The 19,261-nt window shown below is 44.2% G+C and overlaps 1 long non-coding RNA gene across 1 annotated transcript; it reads left to right on the top strand.

Moving 5' to 3' along the window:
* Positions 1–8,613: 8,613 nt before the first annotated feature.
* Positions 8,614–14,537, top strand: LOC149869228 (uncharacterized). Its single transcript, XR_016441089.1, has 3 exons — positions 8,614–8,739; positions 13,162–13,465; positions 13,740–14,537. It is a non-coding gene; the product is annotated as an uncharacterized LOC149869228 (long non-coding RNA).
* Positions 14,538–19,261: the final 4,724 nt, after the last annotated feature.

Genomic DNA, 19,261 nt, shown 5'->3' with positions numbered 1-19,261 from the left:
ACTTGTACATATAACCATGAATGGATGTTGTCAGAGGGAAAAAGGAGAACAAGATTGATCTGTTAACCAAAGCCTACATCAGTATTTCTGAAACTTTTGATAACTGGGACATACATAGGGCATCCTGATTGTGTAACCCAGACTGCCCATGGTCAGTCTGTGTTTCCTTGCAGCACAGCATTGGGATTGTGCATGCAGGGGTGTGTTCCACTTCCTGCTGGAGCATCAGGAAAATTTGATGCTCCCTGCTGGAGTCTAGCAAATGATGTTTCCGCACCCTCCAAGGGAGACATTCTGGAGGACCAAGTTCTTTTCTGAGAAAAGCCACAGCATGTATGTACATTTGATCATCCAGGAAAAACTGTTCTGGGTGTGATTTGACCCTAGTTGCTCCAAAGTTATTCTTTTCCTGAAGCAGCCATTTTTACACTGGGAGAAAAACCCTGAATATCTGTACACTTGAGGTTTCTTCTAGAGAGCAGTGACTCTGCCAAGGAGAAACTGAACATCTTTAAGGGGCATGTTCTCTCATGCATGTTTTGGTTTGGTTTTTCCTTTTTTTTAGGTTACTGATCATTGACTGGATCTGTTCTGCTGCTTTTCAGTTACCTACTTGTTCTAGGCTTGTTATTTAGAATAACTGAGATGCTCGTGTCATTGTAACGTCTAAGATTCCTTTATTTCTTGGCTTGATTTTCCCAACAAAGGCTCTGACCCTGAAAGCTTTTCTGTGTGGCCACCAGTGAAGTTAGTGAGGCTCCTTGTGAAAATGAGTATCTGCTTATTGAGAATTTCAGTTAATCCTAATCTTTTTGGACTAAAAGCTAAAACTGTGAGTGATGCCAAGCAAACAAATAGTATCTTAACTTGAAAAAGAGCAGGATAGCAAAAACAAAACAAAGAGATGAGATTTTGGCTTGTTTACGATATTTACCTGTATCCAAGATGACCCTAAATTGAAGATGACCCCCACCCCCAATTATTAGATTTTAGACATAGAAAATTATAAGTTTGTTTTAATTTTTCATGTCCAGAAATTAGTTATTGGAGATCCTCTTAAATCCCTCCCTCCCACCACCACCACCACCACAGGGAAAGTAGTGGCAGGGAAAGCAGCTAGTTTTGACTTAAATAAAATAATTAATGAAATCCTGATTCCATTGAAGTCAATTTCAAACTGCCATTGATATGACTAAGGTCAAGATTTCATTCAATATTTTCATAATTTTTACCATCAATAATTATGCTTCATTGGGAAAAAAAGAGAAATACGTATCTTCTATTGTATATATATTTAAAGTTATTTGTATATATATTTAAAGAATTGTCATTTCCATTTTCAATCACTGATTAATATATTAAAATATTATTTCTCCAGCATCACTTCATAAATAAATGAAAATCTAAAGGCAAAGTCTTTAATTAACTGAGAAAATGAACCCACCATATAAATGAATAAAAACAAAACATTCTGCTGTCTAAGCTTCTGACTTCTATAATGTTGTAATTGGAAACACATTGCAGTGAATTATATAATTAAATCATTGCTTATTTTTCTTTCCAATTCAGGTTTTCATAGACATAGACATTAGGGCTGGAAGGGACCTCGGGAGATCATCGAGTCCAGCCCCCTGCCCAAAGGGCAGGAAGTCAGCTGGGGTCATAGGATCCCACCAAGATAAGCATCCAATTTACTCTTGAGGTTTAAAGTTGTTATTTTTATGCTAGTCTTTTTATGTAAGTTTAGCATATGCCATGGCTTTGTTTTGGGAGAACTGAACTGTACAAGAGAGACAATTTGGAGCGAACAGCCAATAATTTAATTGTTTTTGTCTTTTATGTTAAAGTGACAATGGTAGTTTTGGTTGGGCAAGTTCTTCAGACTTGGTTCCTTTTTGGATTAAAAGATTTAATTGTTGACAGTGATGGGGGCTTTGACCACTTGTAAAGTAAAAAAAAAGCTGTTTTTAATTTAGTAATCATACTACTGATAAATAGATTTCATTCGTTAGCATTAAAAGTTAACAATCTTTACTACTAGAGCTATGCAAATAATTGACCATTCAGTTTGCTGGCTAAAGCAAAAAAGTCATTTTGGGTTTACTAAGATATTTTATTTAACTTGAAAAAAGGTTTAATTTCCTTTTTGGTTTTAAAACTAATTTTAAAATTAGAAACTGGTGTATTTGGTCTCCACATTATATATTGAAATGAAAAAAATTGAACAGTTCATTAAACATAAAAAGGAAAAACAAAAATTTTTCCAATTTTTAAACTTACTGTATTTGCTGAAATTGGCACCTTATTTAACTGAAAATTTCATTTTTTGATGAATAAATATTCTTCAGAAAATTGCTTATCTCTACACTCATCCCAGAAGAATACTTAAAAATGAGGGGGAAATAGACTTATAAAAACAAATAGACCCTCAAGTAAGCTGGACATTTTCTGTAATAGTATGTAGTAATGGTTGGGGATTTGTGCTGTTTACACTCCCACATAAAAAAACAAACAAACAGATTATTAGGGTTAATAATATGTAAAGGGACCTGGGCAGAGAACCTCCTATATGACCTCCTTATTTGGAGCCATAGGCCACAGAATGGGGTGGGCCACCCGGGCCATGGCCCTACCACCTTTTAGCACAATAATTTAGCTAGCTATGCGGTTAAAAAATAGCTATACAGTTTTAACTGGAATGACAATTGCACATTTGTGGGTTGTATAAATTAATGTGCTAAAAGTTGGTTGGGCCATGGCTCGGGTGGCCCACCCCGTTCCACAGCCTATGTTTGGGGCCACTAAAGAAGAGACAGGGAAGGGGGTACAAGCTTGGGGAGAACTTGTCTTCTCTGTAATGTTTGGGTTAATGACACTTGAGTTCATTAGCTTGAGCAACGACACTGCAAAACAATATTTGAGCAGCACAGTGTGCCTGGATTAGCATCTGACAGTAGCTGAATCCACGCTATACCACCATCTATAGCCAGATTAATGCATGGGCCCATGGGGCCCAGGCCAAGGCATGTCTGCCAATTAGGGGCCCTCTGGGTGCCCAGGTTCCCTCAGGAAATTGCAGGTTTGTGGAAGGCAGCATTGTAGCCTGCAAGGGGTCCTGCTTGGGACTGTCAGGAGCAAGTTGCAGGGGGCACCGCATGCATGTGAATGGGGCTGGGGGCACTGGCCAGCCAAGGCAGTAACATGAGATCCAGGGAGCAGGATGCAGACATAGGCAGCTTTTTCAGAGTCTGTGGAGGGGTGGCTGTCTACCACTGTACACACCCCCTGGGGGAGGCATAGTGGGGCATGTGGGTACTAAATTTGTGTATGGGGTGAATGAAGGCTGCTTGCTGCAGGCTCAAGGCTGCATTCTACATTCTTCACTCTGCTGCCTTTCCCTTGGGAGCCTCATGCTGGCCATGTGACCCCTGCCTGCTATGCAAGCAGTGTGTGCATGGCTGGCATGGGGTCCCTGGGTCAAAGGCAGCTGAAAAGAGAGCCCCAAGCCCACAACAGGCAGCTTGCATCTGCCTTTGTCCTTCTCAGCTTTGCTCTGACCATGGTGGAGGGGAGGGAGGGCGAGGAGCAGGGAAGAGACACAGTCATGTGCTACTCCACTCCAAGCCCGGCTGTGTCCACCCAGCCTCTCCCATGGGGCATGGAGGCCCACCCTGCCCTTGGCTGGAGTCCATATGTTAATGTTTATAATGCGGTTTGGGGAGCCTCCAATTTTCTGTTTGCCCAGGGCCCAATAAATCTTAATCCGCCACTGTCACCATCATAAGGTGGTTAGTCCAAGCTTTAACTAACACATAGTTTATACTAGAGATTTGTATGTGTGCACAGTTGAGACAGGGACAATACTTGAGTCAACCCTTAAGCTAACGGTGCAGGAACATGAAGCCCCAATAAAAAAAATTCATAGATTTCAGAAACATTAGAGCTGGAAGGGGCCTCAGAAGATCTTTGAGTCCAGCTCCGTGCCACAGGGGTAGGAAGTTAATAGGGGTCATAGGATCTGACTTTGGAAGAAAAACAGATAAGGTAAGAGCCATGAAATTTTATGCTGTTCTATTTTTTTGTTTGTTTTCTAATTTGTTCTTGAAGCTATATTTGGGAGGTATATGACTTTACATTAATCTTATTCTTAAACATTAACCGATTATTAAAATATTACCTTTTGAAAATCCTTTTTTTATTTCAATGGTTATTACATATAATTATGTATTTATTATTAGAACAAAATCTGCCTTTCTACTCTAAATTAAGATTATTCTCAATTAGGTGGGAAGTTGGCTTCTCATAATTTGTATATCATTGGATTTTAATGTTTACTGTCTCAAGAGAACAGAACTCCTTTGCCATTTTGTCTACATACTGTTCAGCCAGCCAGATTAGATTTGGCAACCATATCAGGAAGAGTTGATATTTTGTGGTCTAAGAAAATAGAAACATAGAAATTGCTATTTTAGCTTGTATGAACGTTTCATGTAGTCAAGCACCCTGCTTCTAGAGAAAGCTCACAGAATCTCAGTAATAGGAAGTTATTGAATAATCTGCCTTGAAGGAAAGATTCTTCTCCTACCTGCCAGTTTTTTGATTGGTGCAAGCTGTTCGAGTAGATGTCCCATTTAAGAGCCTAATCCTTTCTTAATTATTGCTGAGTTTTTGGATTTAGAAATACTTTAAGATGGAGAATTCCACACATTATTGACTAAGTAAAAAATATTTTGTATCCATTTGCCATCTTCAAACTTTATTTAAGAGTCCTGGGTTTTGGGAAAGAGATCACCCAGACCTTAAAACTGTAAATTTGATCTTGTCAAATAATTTGCTGTACAAGCTAAAAGGAGGGTATTTTGTAGCTCAGAGTTTCTGGGTAATTAGCTTCTAACACTATAGGCCACTATAGTTGTCCTATAAAACTACCTGTGCTGACATTGGAAACCAGTTTCCAAACTCTATCACTGAAACAAGAAGGACTGGTCAAAGGACAAAGACAATAGATATGTTGAGACAGAAAACTGATAAAATCCAACCCCCCAGGCTACAGATAGAAATTACACATAAACTGGTATAAGTAATCAGAAACCAGTTCAAATATGTAACACAACAAGAGTTTAGTGCATATAAATGGCTTTCAAAATGTCTGAAACTGTTTTAAGATAAACCTGAATGGATGTAGTATCAGGCTTAACTGATTTAGGTTAAAACAATTTATTGAACTTCTGTCCCAGATCCTCTCCAGATTTAAGTGCATAGTTTCCTAGCACCATTGCAGGGTGGTTGGGTTAGCCTTGGCCTAAACTGTCTCCTCTGGCCAAGCAGAGAGGCATGCTCTAGCACCCCCTGGCTTCTGGCCAGGACCACTGCAGGCATATGGCTACATTTCCTGAATGAAAAGTGAAGTGTGTTCACTTGCTTATCAGTTGAGCCTACAACTAACTTGCAAAGATTGAATTGATTCAACCTTGGGCATTTTGACTGTCTTTACTTAGCCCCGTAGTCTTTTTGTAGTCATCATAGAAAAAAACCGTCATATATTTATCTAGTGCTCCATTAAATTATGGAGATGTCTGAGCATTTTTAGTATAGAGGTTCCAATTAGCATTTTTGTTTAAAGAAAAATTATAGTCAAATATTTAAGACACTGTAAAGGCTGAAGTTGGATGGGAAATCTTAAACTGCTTCCAGGAAGTACCTTTTCATGGTAAGAGTTATGTGTATATAGTTTCATAGTTTGTAGGGTCATAAGGGACCTGAGCAGATCATCTAGTCCGACCCCCTGCCATGGCAGGAAAGAGTACTGGGGTCAAATGACCCCAGCTAGATGTTCATCTAACCTCCTCTTAAACACCCCCAGGGTAGGAGCCTGCACTACTTCTCTTGGAAGCTGGTTCCAGACCCTGACCGTGAAGTAGCGCCTCCTGATATCTAACCTAAACCTACCCTCTGCCAGCTTGTGACCGTTATTCCTGGTCACTCCTGTATATGTATTTGTATATGTATGTGTACAAACCTTAGATTTTCAGGAAAGTATCCTTACCTTTTGAATAAGCACTTTTAATTGATCTAAATCTGCTGGGCTTGATATTAGAGAAAGAAACATAAAGTGTAACTGATAAATTTTTCTGCAGACTATTTTGCTCAAAAACAAAAAAACACAAGTAGAGTAAATTGTTGGATTGGATACTCAGGAGCGATAATGTTATTAGATCATTACCATCTTTTACTTTAAATGATGATACCATAATGAATAACTCAAATGAGATCAATCACTTCTGTTAGTTTTCTAGCAAGCTTTATGAGTGCGCCTTATTATACAGTTACAACTCATGAATTTAATCATAAATGTACTGTATGTACAATTGTACACAAATATACTGTAAATATTCCTGAAAAATGACCAGTTGCACATAATAACTCTGTTATGAAAGGAGAATTAACAAAAGCTATGCCCAGGAAGAAAGACATGACTGATTTGCCAGTAAAAAGCCAGCCCCTCTTTTGTCAAACGTGGATACTTCCTTTCACTTGAACCCCTGTATTTTAAATCATGAAATCAGAAATCTCAATTAGGCATAAATTGGGTCAGTCGAGCAGTAAAGCAGTTAATATTCCCCACTTCAACAAATTAATATATGGGGAGCAGTGAGAGAGACGCATGGGTGCAAGCCTGTCACTCCCTGGACCCTGAAGCCCCCCAGCGACCCCCAGCAGCCACGGAGCACCCTACCAACCCCCAGCACAGCCAAAGGTAAGTGAGACCCACGGTGGGAGGGACACAACCCAGCTGCGGGACAGATGAGTGGAGCCGAGGAGGGTCTCTCCAGGAGTGGTGAGAGATGCACGCGTGCAAGCCCATCATGCCCCCACACCCCAAATCCTCCCAGCAACCCCCCGCAGAAGCCATGGAGCACCCTGCCAACCTTCAGCACAGCCAGAGGTAAGTGTGGCCCATGGTGGGAGGGACATAGCCCAGCTGTGGGGAAGCTGAGTGAAGCTGAAGAGGGTCTCACCCTGACCTGGTTCCTACTTCACCCAGCCCCACAGGGAACCATGCGACTGGAGCCTCACGAACAGGACGCACAAACAGATGCACTTCTGGGCCCGGCACACAAGTTAGCATGGGAGTTTGTGCAGGAGGGTGAGTGGGAGGGCCTGAGGCCCTGCCAGTGAGCCCTAGGGAAACTAGTCCCATCAGTAGCCATCAATAGCTGGCCTACCAGAGGCACAATGTGGATGGGCACACGCCACACCCTGAGAGTTCCCTTGGAGTTTGTGGCCTCCTCCTCTGGAACCTCAGAGGCCTCTACCCAGACAGAACCCATGGTTCCAGGCTCCACACAGATTGAGCTTCTGTCTGTCGGTTGCAGGGGCTGCCTGGCATGTTTCCAGGATCCTGGAACCAGAAGCATAGCCAACTACCTTTGTGAGGTTTGCTTCACTTTGGAGTCTCTGGGGTGCCAGATAGAGGAGCTCCAGGTTGCAGTCCAGAGACTGCGTGCCATCAGGGATGGTGAGTGGGAGATAAACTCCTACTGCCAGGCCCTTCACCCCCTGGAGGTGGAGGATAGACCAAAGTCACCTTCTAGGACCAGGGAGGACTCGGGGATCTCCCATACTATCCAGCCACAGGGTTAGACCAGGGTGGTCAAGGGCCTCAAGCCCGCTGCACCAAGGTCCCCTCCCCTCTGGGGCTTTGCAACAGGTACAAACTTCCTGCAGCCCCAATTGAGCCTGAAGAGATGCCTGCTCCTGCAGTCAAGGGAAGATCACCCACCCCCACTCTCCCTAAGATGAAACACACAGTGGTCATCATGGGAGACTCCCTCCTGAGGGGGACGGAATGGGCAATCTGCCACCCCAACTCCCTAGCCTGGGAGTTCTGCTGCTTCCTGGGGTCCCACATCTGGGGCATAGCAGATAGGAGCCCAAAGATTATGTGGCACTCCAACCACTACTGTATGCTTCTCATCCATGTGGGCACAAATGGCATGGCTCAGAGCAATCCCAGCTGGGTCATGAGAGACTACAGGGCTCTGGGGGTGGGGCTTAGTGGGTTGGGAGTGCAGGTGGTCTTTTCCTCACTCCTCCTGGTTGTGGGTTATAGGCTGAGGAGGGAGAGATGGGGTGAGGTAGTCAACCAAAGACTGTGGTGCTGGTGTCATTGTGAAGGCTTTGGCTTCCGTGATCACAGTTTGCTCTTTGGTGAGAGAGACAGTGGTCTGCTGGGAAGAGATGGCCTTCACTTCACTCTGCTGGAGGCTCTTCTCAGCCAGACTGGCTGACCAGCTCGACTGGGCTTTAAACTAAGCCTGCTGGAGGTTGGGGGGATTACCGTCACTGTAAGCCCACTGTGATGGGGCACCAAGTCTGCCCCATCACAGAACTTTGGGGGGGGGTGAAGGAAAACAGAAAACTTACCTTAGCAACCAGTCCCAGGACAAAAAGGGGTGGGGCTGCCCAGATTGGGGAGAGAGATTCTCAGATGAAAACATAAACAAAGAGCAGTATGTGCTGAGGGAGAGGGGAGAGAGTGCCAGCTGTGAGAGAGGGAGCAGATGGCCGGAAGAATTTAAAGGGGAAGTAACCCAGATTTAGCTGGAAAAGAGAAGAAAGCAACCCAGAAGAAACAGGGAGAGACTACAAGACAGAGAAAAGTGAATGTAAGGAGGGTCCTGGAGAGCGACTTACCTGGGAAGCTGAAGTAAGATAATGAAGGAGAACTTTGATTTGGTGAGTCTGATACCTGAAGACATTGAGTAACATCCCAGAGACTTAAAATTAAGAGAAAGGAATGAGAGTGTATGAAAACTAACAAAGAGAAGAGAACCCTACAGTTTTGATATCAGTAGTAAATATAAGGTGGCATTGAATTGCTATTTGCTTGGAGAGGAGAATGGGGCAAGCAACCAAGAAATTAAGAGTTGTCAAAAAGAGAGGGAACTAAATATATATAAGATGTTATTTATCTAAGAGAGACATAATGGTTGTGCAGAAAAGTTATTTTTGTCGAACCACAGACATGATATCATCCTTATCTCTCAGGACTGTTTTTATTTCTGTACTTTATTCCATCAAAGTCGGGGTGGGCAAGAAATAAAGGAAATTAACCAGTTCATATTAAAACAAGAGATGGTGATTTATTTTGTGGGAGTAGCTTAACTCTCACACTCACTGGGTAACCTTTGTAAATCCAGTAGGCTACGGCACTTCAAGTAACCCACCCCTATCCTAGCCCCAGAATGATCTGTAGGGAAGGCAAGGGCCCCCAATGGGACATTTACCTGCCTGTACATCAATACCAGGAGCCTGGGGAATAAACAGGAGGAACTGGTCCTCCTGCTAAACAAGAATGACTACAACTTCATAGGGATAGCAGAGACCTGGTGGGACTGGGCGACAGGTATAGATGGCTATACCCTGTACAGGCAAGATCATACAGATACAAGGGGTGGGGGTGTAGCTCTCTGTGTCAAGGACCTATACACATTGCTGAAAATTGACACTGGCACCCAGGAAAGATGACTGAAGTCCCTCTGGGTTAAAATATGTGGGGAACATGGCACAGGGACATCATGGTAGGAGTCTATTACAGACCTTCTAACCAGAAACAATAGCTGGACCAGGAAGTTGCCAGGGAACTGGCTGAGGGTTCATGCTCTTGGTGAACAGTTGTCATGGGAGACTTCAGCTACCCAGACATCACATGGGAAGAGCATTTGGTCAAATACGATCGGTTGCAAAGCTTCCTCACATGCATGGATGAGCTCTACCTGACTCAAGAAGTCTATGGGCCAACAAGAGGTAAAGTGTTGCTGGACCTGGTACTGGCCAAAGGGCATGACTTAGTCAGTGACCTAAGAATTGATGGAAACCTTCTCATAGAAACATTGGCGAACTGTGGCCTCGGCTACATGACAGTCTGATGGCTGGGAAACTGGCTCTGAGGTCGGACCCAGAGTAGTGGTAGTGGTAGCAAATCATTATGGCACTCCGTAACCAGTGGCATCCCCCGGGACTCTGTCCTTGGACCGGTTCTCTTTAACATCTTTATCAACGATGTGGACATTGGTGTCAGAAGCGCACTGGCTAAGTTCGCTGATGACACTAAACTTTGAGGCATAGCGCCCACACCTGAGAACAGGCTAGTGATCCAGGCTGACTTGGATAAATTTAGTAAGTGGGCAGATACAAATATGATGACATTTAATACTGATAAATATAAGGTACACCACCTCGGCAAAAAATCCCTGCAGCATCCTTATAGGCTTGGCAGTACTACGCTTGCTAGCACCACTGCTTAAAGAGACTTGGGGATCATGACTGACCACAAGATGAACATGAGCCACCAATGCAATGTCATAGCTGGTAAAGCAAACAAAACTCTGGCTTGCATCCATAGAATGCTTCTCAAGTAAATTTCAGAATGTCATTCTCCCACTGTACTCAGCTTTGGTGAGGCCACAGCTGGAGTACTGCATCCAGTTTTTGGCTCTACAATTCAAGAAGGATGTCCAGAAGCTTGAGAGAGTCCAGAGGAGAGCCACATGCATGATCAGAGGGCAAGAGAATAGGCCTTGTGAAAAGAGGCTGAGAGCCATAGGACTCTTCAGCCTGGAAAAGCACAGGCTCAGAGGGGACCTGGTAGCTGCTTATAAGTACATAAGGGGTGTACATCAGGACCTGGGAGAATGTCTGTTCACCAGAGTCCCCCAAGGGAAAACAAGGACCAACAGTCATAAACTCCTCCAAGATCATTTTAGGCTGGACATAAGAAAAAATTTCTTTACTGTCCGAGCCCGCAAAACCTGGAATACCTCCAGAAGTGATGCAGACACCTACTGTGGACTCACTCAAGAAAGGCTTGGATGCTTATCTTGCTGGGATCCTTTGACACTAGCTGTCTTCCTGCCCCTGGGGCAGGGGGCTGGACTTGATGATCTTTGAGGTCCCTTCCAGCCCTAACGTCTGTGCAATCTATGGTAATATATCCTCCACACCCCCACCTAAATTAATCAATTTATGGGGTGCCCTATGGAGTAGCAAGTTGAGGTCATTTCTGAAGTGACAGCAGGATAGGTAATGTCTGTAGTTTCTCTCATAGTTTCATAGTTGGTAAGGTCAGAAGGGACCTAAGCAGATCATCAAGTCTGAACCCCAGCCACGGCAGGAAAGAGTACTGGGGTCAAATGACCCCAGCAGGGTGTTCGTCTAGCCTCCTATTAAAGACCCCCAGGGTAAGAGCCAGAACCACTTCACTTGGAAGTTGGTTCCAGATCCTAGCTGCCCTGACAGTGAAGTAGTGCCTCCTGCTGTCTAGGCTGAATCTACCCTCTGTCAGCTTGTGACCATTATTTCTAGTCACTCCTTGTAGCGCTTGGGGGAACAGGAGAGTCCCCCAATGCCTGCTGGTCCCCTTTGACTAGTTTGTAACAGGCCACTAGATTCCCCCTCAGCCTCCTCTTGTGAAGGCTGAACAGGTTCAGGTCCCTTAGCCTCTCCTCGTAGGGCCTGCTGTGCTGACCCCTGATCATGCGAGTGGCCCTCCTCTGGACCCTCTCCATGCTGTCCACTTCCCTCCTGAAGTGCGGTGCCAAGAACTGGATGCAGTACTCCAACCAGTGTCGCACAGAGGGCCAATCACCTCGTTGGACCTGCTTGAGATGCACCTGTGGATGCATGACAAGGTACAGTTAGTCTTCTGACTGCATCCCCACACTGTCATCCCATGTTCATTTTGGCATCAATAATGACTCCAAGATCCTTTTCTGCCTCTGCACTGATGAGAAGGGAGTTTCCCACCCTGTAGGTATGCTGCTGCTTCTTCCTCCACCTTGCACTTATCAGTGTTGAAACCTATCCTGTTCTCATCCGCCCATCCTTGTAACCTGTCTAGGTCTGATTACAGCCTATTCCTCCCTTCTAGTGTGCCCACTTCTCCCCACATCTTAGTGTTGTCTGCAAATATGAACAGGGTGCTTTTTACCCCCTTGTCCAAGTCACTGATGAAGATGTTGAATAGCGCGGGCCTAAGGAACGAGCCCTGTGGAACCCTACTGCCCACATCCCTCCAGGTTGAATAAGACCCATCCACCACCACTCTTGAGTGCGGCCCTCCATCTAGTTAGCGACTGTGTAGGTGTCAGCACCACCGTCCCCTAGTTTTTTAATGAGAATGGCGTGAGAGACAGTGTCAAAGGCCTCTCTGTTTGGATTGGTAGCTTTATCAAATTGTCAATACCAATAGGATCATGCATCATAGATTTCATAGACATTAGGGCTGGAAGGGACCTCAGAAGATCATCAAGTCCAGCCCCCGCCCAAAGGGCAGGAAGTCAGCTGGGGTCATAGAAATCCAGCAAGATAAGCATCCAATTTGCTCTTGAAGGTGTTCAATGTAGGTGCTTGAACCACCTCTGATGGCAGACTGTTCCAGACTTTGGGGGCTCAGACAGTAAAGAAATTCTTCTTTATGTCCAGCCTGAAATGGTCTCGCAGTAGTTTATGACCGTTCAACCTCGTCATCCCTTGGGACACTCTGGTGAACAAACGTTCCCCCAGATACTGGTGGTCACCCCGATAAACTTATAGATGGCCATCAGATCACCCCTGAGCCTGCACTTTTCCAGTATAAAGAGTCCCATGGCTCTCAGCCTGTCATCATAAGGTCTGTGACCTCTGATCATGTGCGTGGCTCTTTCCTGGATTCTCTCAAGCTTCTCCACATCCTTTTTGAATTGTGGAGCCCAAAACTGGATGCAGTACTCCAGCTGTGGCCTCGCCAAAGCTGAGTACAGTGGGAGAATGACATTCTGAAATTAACTTAAGAAGCATTCTATGGATGCAAGCCAGAGTTTTGTTTGCTTTACCAGCTGTGACATTGCATTGGTGGCTCATGTTCATTTTGTGGTCAGTCATGATCCCCAAGTCTCTTTGTTATGTAGTGCTAGCCAGTGTAGCACTGCCGAGCCTATAAGGATGCTGCAGGTTTTTCTTCCCAAGGTGGGAAGTCCAAGATGGTACAGTAATATATTATTGTAGCTACCATCTTTCATAGTAATTGCCTCTGGATTTTCTATATAGGTACAACTCTTATTTCTTTTGTGATTGTATTTATTGGTTTTTGTCTTAATCTATGTTCTTTACTTCAAGTAGGTCAGAGGATTGTCGTAGCCATGATGACCTGGGAAATACATGAGATATCTTTTATCAGATCTCTTCTTTGGAACCATCTGTCTTGTTGAGAGAGACATTGGACAAAATTTTGGACACAGAGGCCACGTCCAAATGAGTGCAGATGTTTGGTTCCCTGAGGTCAACTAGCAGCAAGACACCTTGTACTCCTACTAGTTGTTCCTGGGGAATGCCTGTGCCACATGCCCTCTGGCATGTGGCAAGTTACCTCAGCCGGGGGGCGGAGGCTGAGACTGAGACCAGCAACTATGCCAGCCCCAGCAAGGTAGTGACATGGGAAATGCCTGACTGTGTGGTGTGTGGCAATCTGTGGCACCATGTGGTATGTGATGCTGGTCTGTGGTGCCACATACCACCTGGTTGCTATTGTCTGGACACTGCCAAAGGGGGACTTTTTCACTTACGTTGCTTATATTGTGTTACATGTATGAAATTTAAAAAACAAATTCATATTTAACTTTTCAGTGATCATGAATGTCAGTTGTAATTCTGAAACCTGGTTTGTACTCTGTTATCTATTAACTTGTCTCAATTCATAGATTCACCTTCACAGAAATAACCAGGACAAAAATAGAATACTTCTTGCAGCATGGATTGAGTAGAACTTCAAAACAATATGAGAAAGAAGGAACAATACACCTATCAAGTAAAGTGTGCTTCAGAAAGCTATTGACTCATGTAGAAACTCTCATGGGTAGGACAAGCAAGGATTCCCAGTTTCTATTTGTAGAAAATATCCCTCAGCCACAAGACAAATTGGAGAGATCAATAAAAGTGACAGATAATTTGGAGCTTTCTTTTCAAACTACCTACATAATGAAGCCTGTGGGAGGATTCTGATAGAAATAAAAACATGTTGTTATTCAATTTGGTAACTAAACACCACTGTGGAGATAGCTGGAATTTTATTATGCTGTCATAGGATATCATTACAGAACTTGAACCAAAAGGCATCTGAGAACTACAAAACTCAAGTATGTTTTGAATCAAGATTTTGCAAAATATGTTTATCCACCCCCCTGGCCCCCAACAGTCAAAAAAACTACTGACCTGATGCTGAAGTCCTTATAATCCAAATGCACATTGCAAAAAAAGTAGGTGCAAAAATAGTAGAATTAAGAAAAGAAAAATCAATGGGATTCTTTATACAGATTCTTTATACAGTTTGTGGGAGTTGGGGTTTCAGAAGTCTTATAAGATACAAGGCAGCACATCATGTATATGGAGTGAAAGACAGCAAGCAGTATTACTCCTGTGAAAGAGGATGCTACAGTAAAACAAGTTAGCTACTTGAGAGCAAAAGACTTAGCATAAAACCTAATGCATTCATTCCTTTTATCATATCAGTGATTCTCAACCAGGGTACACAGCACCGTGGGGAAGTTTAGGATCTTTTTAAGGGTCCCACAGGGTGCTGGGCACTATTAGGTATGCAAATGCCTATACAATTCACAATATAACCCCAGAGATTTCAAATAGAAATCCACAGGATAAAAAAAATATTCTGATCTGCTGTGGTCTTTCTGAGTTTTTTGCAACAGAAAAAAATTGCTATTATTTTTCCATAAAAGACAGTGAAAGCTAACAGTTGGCATTTTCTGAGGGGTGCATTGAGAACCACTGTATTATAATCTATCCTCCATTATTCATTTGTTCAAATATTTAAAGAATAGCTTATCCTTGTCGTCACAGGGCAGAAAGCCAGGAGCAGCCATGATCTCTCCTGTCACCCCCTACCAAGCCAAGTTGGCAATTAAGCACCCTCGTTCTCGCCTGCCATGTCTTTGATGGTATCAGTATTATAAGGGAGGCTGCCTTCTTGTCCCCCTGGACACAGTGCTCTTATTTATCCTGGCCCCTATTCTGTCTAGATTGGTTTGGTGCACCCAGCCCTATGGGCTATGCGTGGCTCCTACCATGCCCCAAGCCTCTCAGGTGTACCGGATGTTGTTAAGTCAAATTACTATTGCCCACGCCATTGCGGACATCCTCCGGGGCTCACCTCTCTGAGCTCGTAACCTCTCTGGGGCTCGCCTCTCTGAGCTCGTGCCCTCTCTGGGGCTTCTATTCATGCACACCCTCACTGGGCTATTTGCATATGCACCCTCATGGGCACTCCCTAGTTTCTCCCGTGGCTGCTGCCCACCCTGGGCCTTTTCCTCGTGGTCTATGTACGATTGCCCTCCCTGGGGCCTGGGGCCTGTCTCCGCAATCACGCCGCCCACACTGGGGCCTGTCTCCGCAATCACGCCGCCCGCACTGGGGCCTGTCTCCGCAATCACGCCGCCCGCACTGGGGCCTTACCTTGCAGCTCCCACAATTGAGGCTCAGGTGGCCGTAGCCGTGCCTGGCCTCCAGACCCCTTTTTGGGTCCTATGCCCCACTGGGGCTTCCCACAATTGGGCTCAGGTGGCCTCGGCCTTACCTGGCCCTCAATCCACTGAACCCCCTTCTCAGGGTTGGGGTCAGTGCACCCCCTAACTACCATGCCCTCTCTGGCACCAGACTGCTGTGCCCTCTCTGGCACTAGGAACCCCCACGCTACTGGGGAGCTCCTATGAGGCCTCCTCCAACCCCTACAGCCTCATCCGGTCTTCCAGTGTACAACAAACAAACAGAATAACACACCACCCGGCTATAACTCAAATGAAGCCTTCTGGCTAAAACGCGACCCTAAACCATCCGGTAGCTTATCCTCTCAAATCCCTACCAGGGTTTCCTCCACCCACTCTCCTGACACAGGAGCTGTGCCTGGCCGTCGGGTTTCTTTCACTGCCTGCTCCAACTTCTTCAGCTGCCAGAAAGGAAGTGACTCTGGTCTCTGGTTTGTTTATATACTCCAGGCCCTGCCCCCTCCTGGTCAGCTGACCCCTGTGGTTGCCCCAGTAATCAACACCTGTCCTTCTATAGGAGCAGGCACTTCAGTGCCCTGCGACACTTGTGTTTGCACACAAGAAAAGGTATTTATCTGTGAAAGAGTTTATTGACCATTTATTTTCCTCTGAGTTTTAGGAATTTTTTTGTTCCATTGCAGAGCAGAAATAATCTCATATGACTTGACTAACTCGTCAAGATACCATAAATAACAACTTACTTCCCAATCTGACTCCATATGGCATCTCCCAGAAATTCAGGTGTGTTGGGCAGATGAAATTGCCCCTTGTGCCTGTTTCTGGGAGGAGCATGGAGAGGCTGGACCGGAAAGGGCTGTGGCAAGAGAGGCTTATCAGACTAGTTAAATAAAAGGCCTTCTGGAACTTATCTGGCTGTGCACAAAGCACACCAGGCATTGTAGCACCAGTGCCCATGCCATGGCACCCCTGAAAAGGTCTTGTGACACTCTGAAGTTCTGTAGCACCCTGGGTGAGGGTCACTCTCCTGCAGCATGAAAGCAAGAGTGAAGGAAACAAACGCTATGAGGTAAGGTGAGGCAGCACAACGGTAGTGGTTTGGAGGTTGGGTATAAAAAGGTTAAGAACCACTGCTGTACAAGGTCTTTTATGGAAATCCAGTGACCTGGCTGACTTTCTGTACTGTAACCCTACCTAGCCTTATTCTGAATTGCCGTGTTCTTGACTGAACAACTCTATTTCTTCTTCTTCAATGAAGCCTATGTCCTCGTCCCAGCTACATTTTGCCAACTTCATTGAACTCCAAAACCTTATTTTTTCTTATTTTTTCTTCATCTTTCCTACACTTCTTTCACTCTTCACCAATTCCACCAATTCCTTCCAGGAGAATAATCAATTAAATCAGTGGCTTTCCTTATCCTCTAGTTTGCATTTCCTTCTCTTTCTCCCCATCACAGATGTGGACGTCTCTATCTCCACAAACTGTAGTTACCTCATGTTCTCCCTTATTAGTTTTGCTTAATATCTTGCAGTATCTCTCTATTGTCTCAGAAGCCTCTTTCCCTTCTTTTAATAAAAAAAAGAAAACCACACATGGCTAGGGGCAGAGATCTTGAGAGCAACTTCACTGCCACACTTTTGGGTTTGGTACACATAAGAAAGAGTGGATGGGTAAGACATGCGCAAGAGTGGCTGACCCTAGGAATGCTGAGTACACCCTATTACTTCTATTCTAAAAGAACTTGGCTTATTTAGTCTAATGAAACAGAGACTGAATCCAACAGGTGTGAACATCAGAAATAAGAGAGCTATACTAGTTTAATAAAAGGCCTTCAGTAACTGATCTATGGAGTTTTTGCTGTTCTGAAGAATTCTGCTTCTGCATTTGAATTAAGCAACATTTTCCTATCCCATGAAACTTCTTATGCTTCCAGAAATGTTCCAGTTCTACTAGAGCCAAACTGAGACCTTTGGAGTTTATGCGGTCAAGAGAAAGCAAGAGCATGTGTTCTCTCTCTGATTTTCCCCAGAACTTTCATCTTGTGCCTGAGAAACCATTCCTTACAAATCAGCATTTTTCTGACAAAAGGCATTTTTATTGAAATAGTTTCTATAAGATTTAGTCAAAGGACTATTTATGAACCATGCAGCAAACAACTGTTGCTCAGTATTTTTTTTTCTTGTCTTCTCCACATTGGCTTCCTTTTTGTAGTCATTAGTATTGTTATATCTATGTGAAACTTTATTTTACAATGTATTTTAATAAGAGGTTGTCACAACCTATCTCCTCCTTGCGTCTCATACCATACTAATGCAGTATGAGTGGAAGCATGAGTGGAGACTCATGCTTCTAAGTCAGCTGGATCTAAGTAGGCTGCAGTAACTGTTTCTAATTGCAAGATCCTAACACTTCCAGTCTGCCCTCCCTCTTCCCACACTGAGATAAAGGGAGGCTTAGCCAGGCAACTCCATGTCCTGGGCACCAGCTGTTGCCACAATTGCAGCTATTTCTGTAACCTCCTACAAAGGCAGCACCTGGGACTACTGCTTTGGTTGTGCCTAATTTGTTACACTATTAGAGAGAATTACCTCTTTTTAAATACAAATTTCTCTCCACTTACCATATCTAATAAGCTGCAACTCTACTAGCTGTGCTGGCAGTTCTGTAGAGACAAGGGGTTGGCATTTGAGACATAGTTGATGGTTCCTGGTTGGTCAGTTGTGGCCTGTCATTGATAGCTTTAAAAAGATTAGAAGCAACCTTTTCTTGTTCAGTGCAGCTATCTGGAATGAAATTAAAAATCCTTGGTATGGGCAGGGTTAAAGAGATGTTTGACATATACTGCACAATCAAGATTACACTATAAACATTGGACTTCATAATTTGATACACTCGATAATGGGTATGGCATTGTATTAGAATTAGTCTTTACTTGTCCTTGTAGATAATAGTGTTTCTATTTATGTGGATTTTATCTCCCTCTAATGGCCATTTCCAGCAGTTATACAACCTGCTATTTAAATACAACTTAGAGGGGTTGTTAAGGGGGGGAGGGAGGGGGAGGGGTTCAGGTGACGTAGGAGACACCCAGGCTTTTGATGAAGAAGTGCCAGTGCCTATGTCTCATATTTCTGCAACTGGACCATAGGTCAGCTTCTACTATTGCTACTGCTAAAAGCTTGTAGAATTAATTGGAATACGAAGAACCAATCCAAGAATTTCTGGGCAAGCATGTCACCAAAGAAGCTAAGAAGTCTTCCTGTGAGGAACACTTTGGGAAACTCAGTGCAAGTACATTTTACTGCATGAAGTTCCATCAGTAGGACATCCAGATGCCCTTTTCACTTCAGGGGAAATGGAAGTCTGGGCCTAGCAGCAGGGCACAGAGACTGCTCCCTGATTGATTCCCCTTAAGAATATATTAGTCCCCAAGATTAATATGATAGTTTTTTTTTCAGTTTTGTTATGTGTGGCTAGCTGTACCTGAGGGTGAAGCAGCAGTATAGAAATGCAGCCAGGCAACTGGGGCAAAGTAGAAGTGGAAACTTCTGTTTACTGATACAATCACAAATGTGAACATGTGGCTACCAAGAGCAGCAGCTTTTTTTTTGCCCCCCCAGGCCACAAGTCATCACCTGGGCTGGTTGCCTCTGCCCCCACCCAGCCCCACGAGTTACACCACTAGAGTGAAACTCTGATGGGAGCTGGA

The sequence above is a fragment of the Crocodylus siamensis genome, chromosome 3, assembly GCF_052110815.1.
Source record: "Crocodylus siamensis isolate JL-2025a chromosome 3, ASM5211081v1, whole genome shotgun sequence".
Classification (NCBI taxonomy): Eukaryota; Metazoa; Chordata; order Crocodylia; family Crocodylidae; genus Crocodylus; species Crocodylus siamensis.
This window is presented reverse-complemented; position numbering and strand designations above follow the sequence as displayed.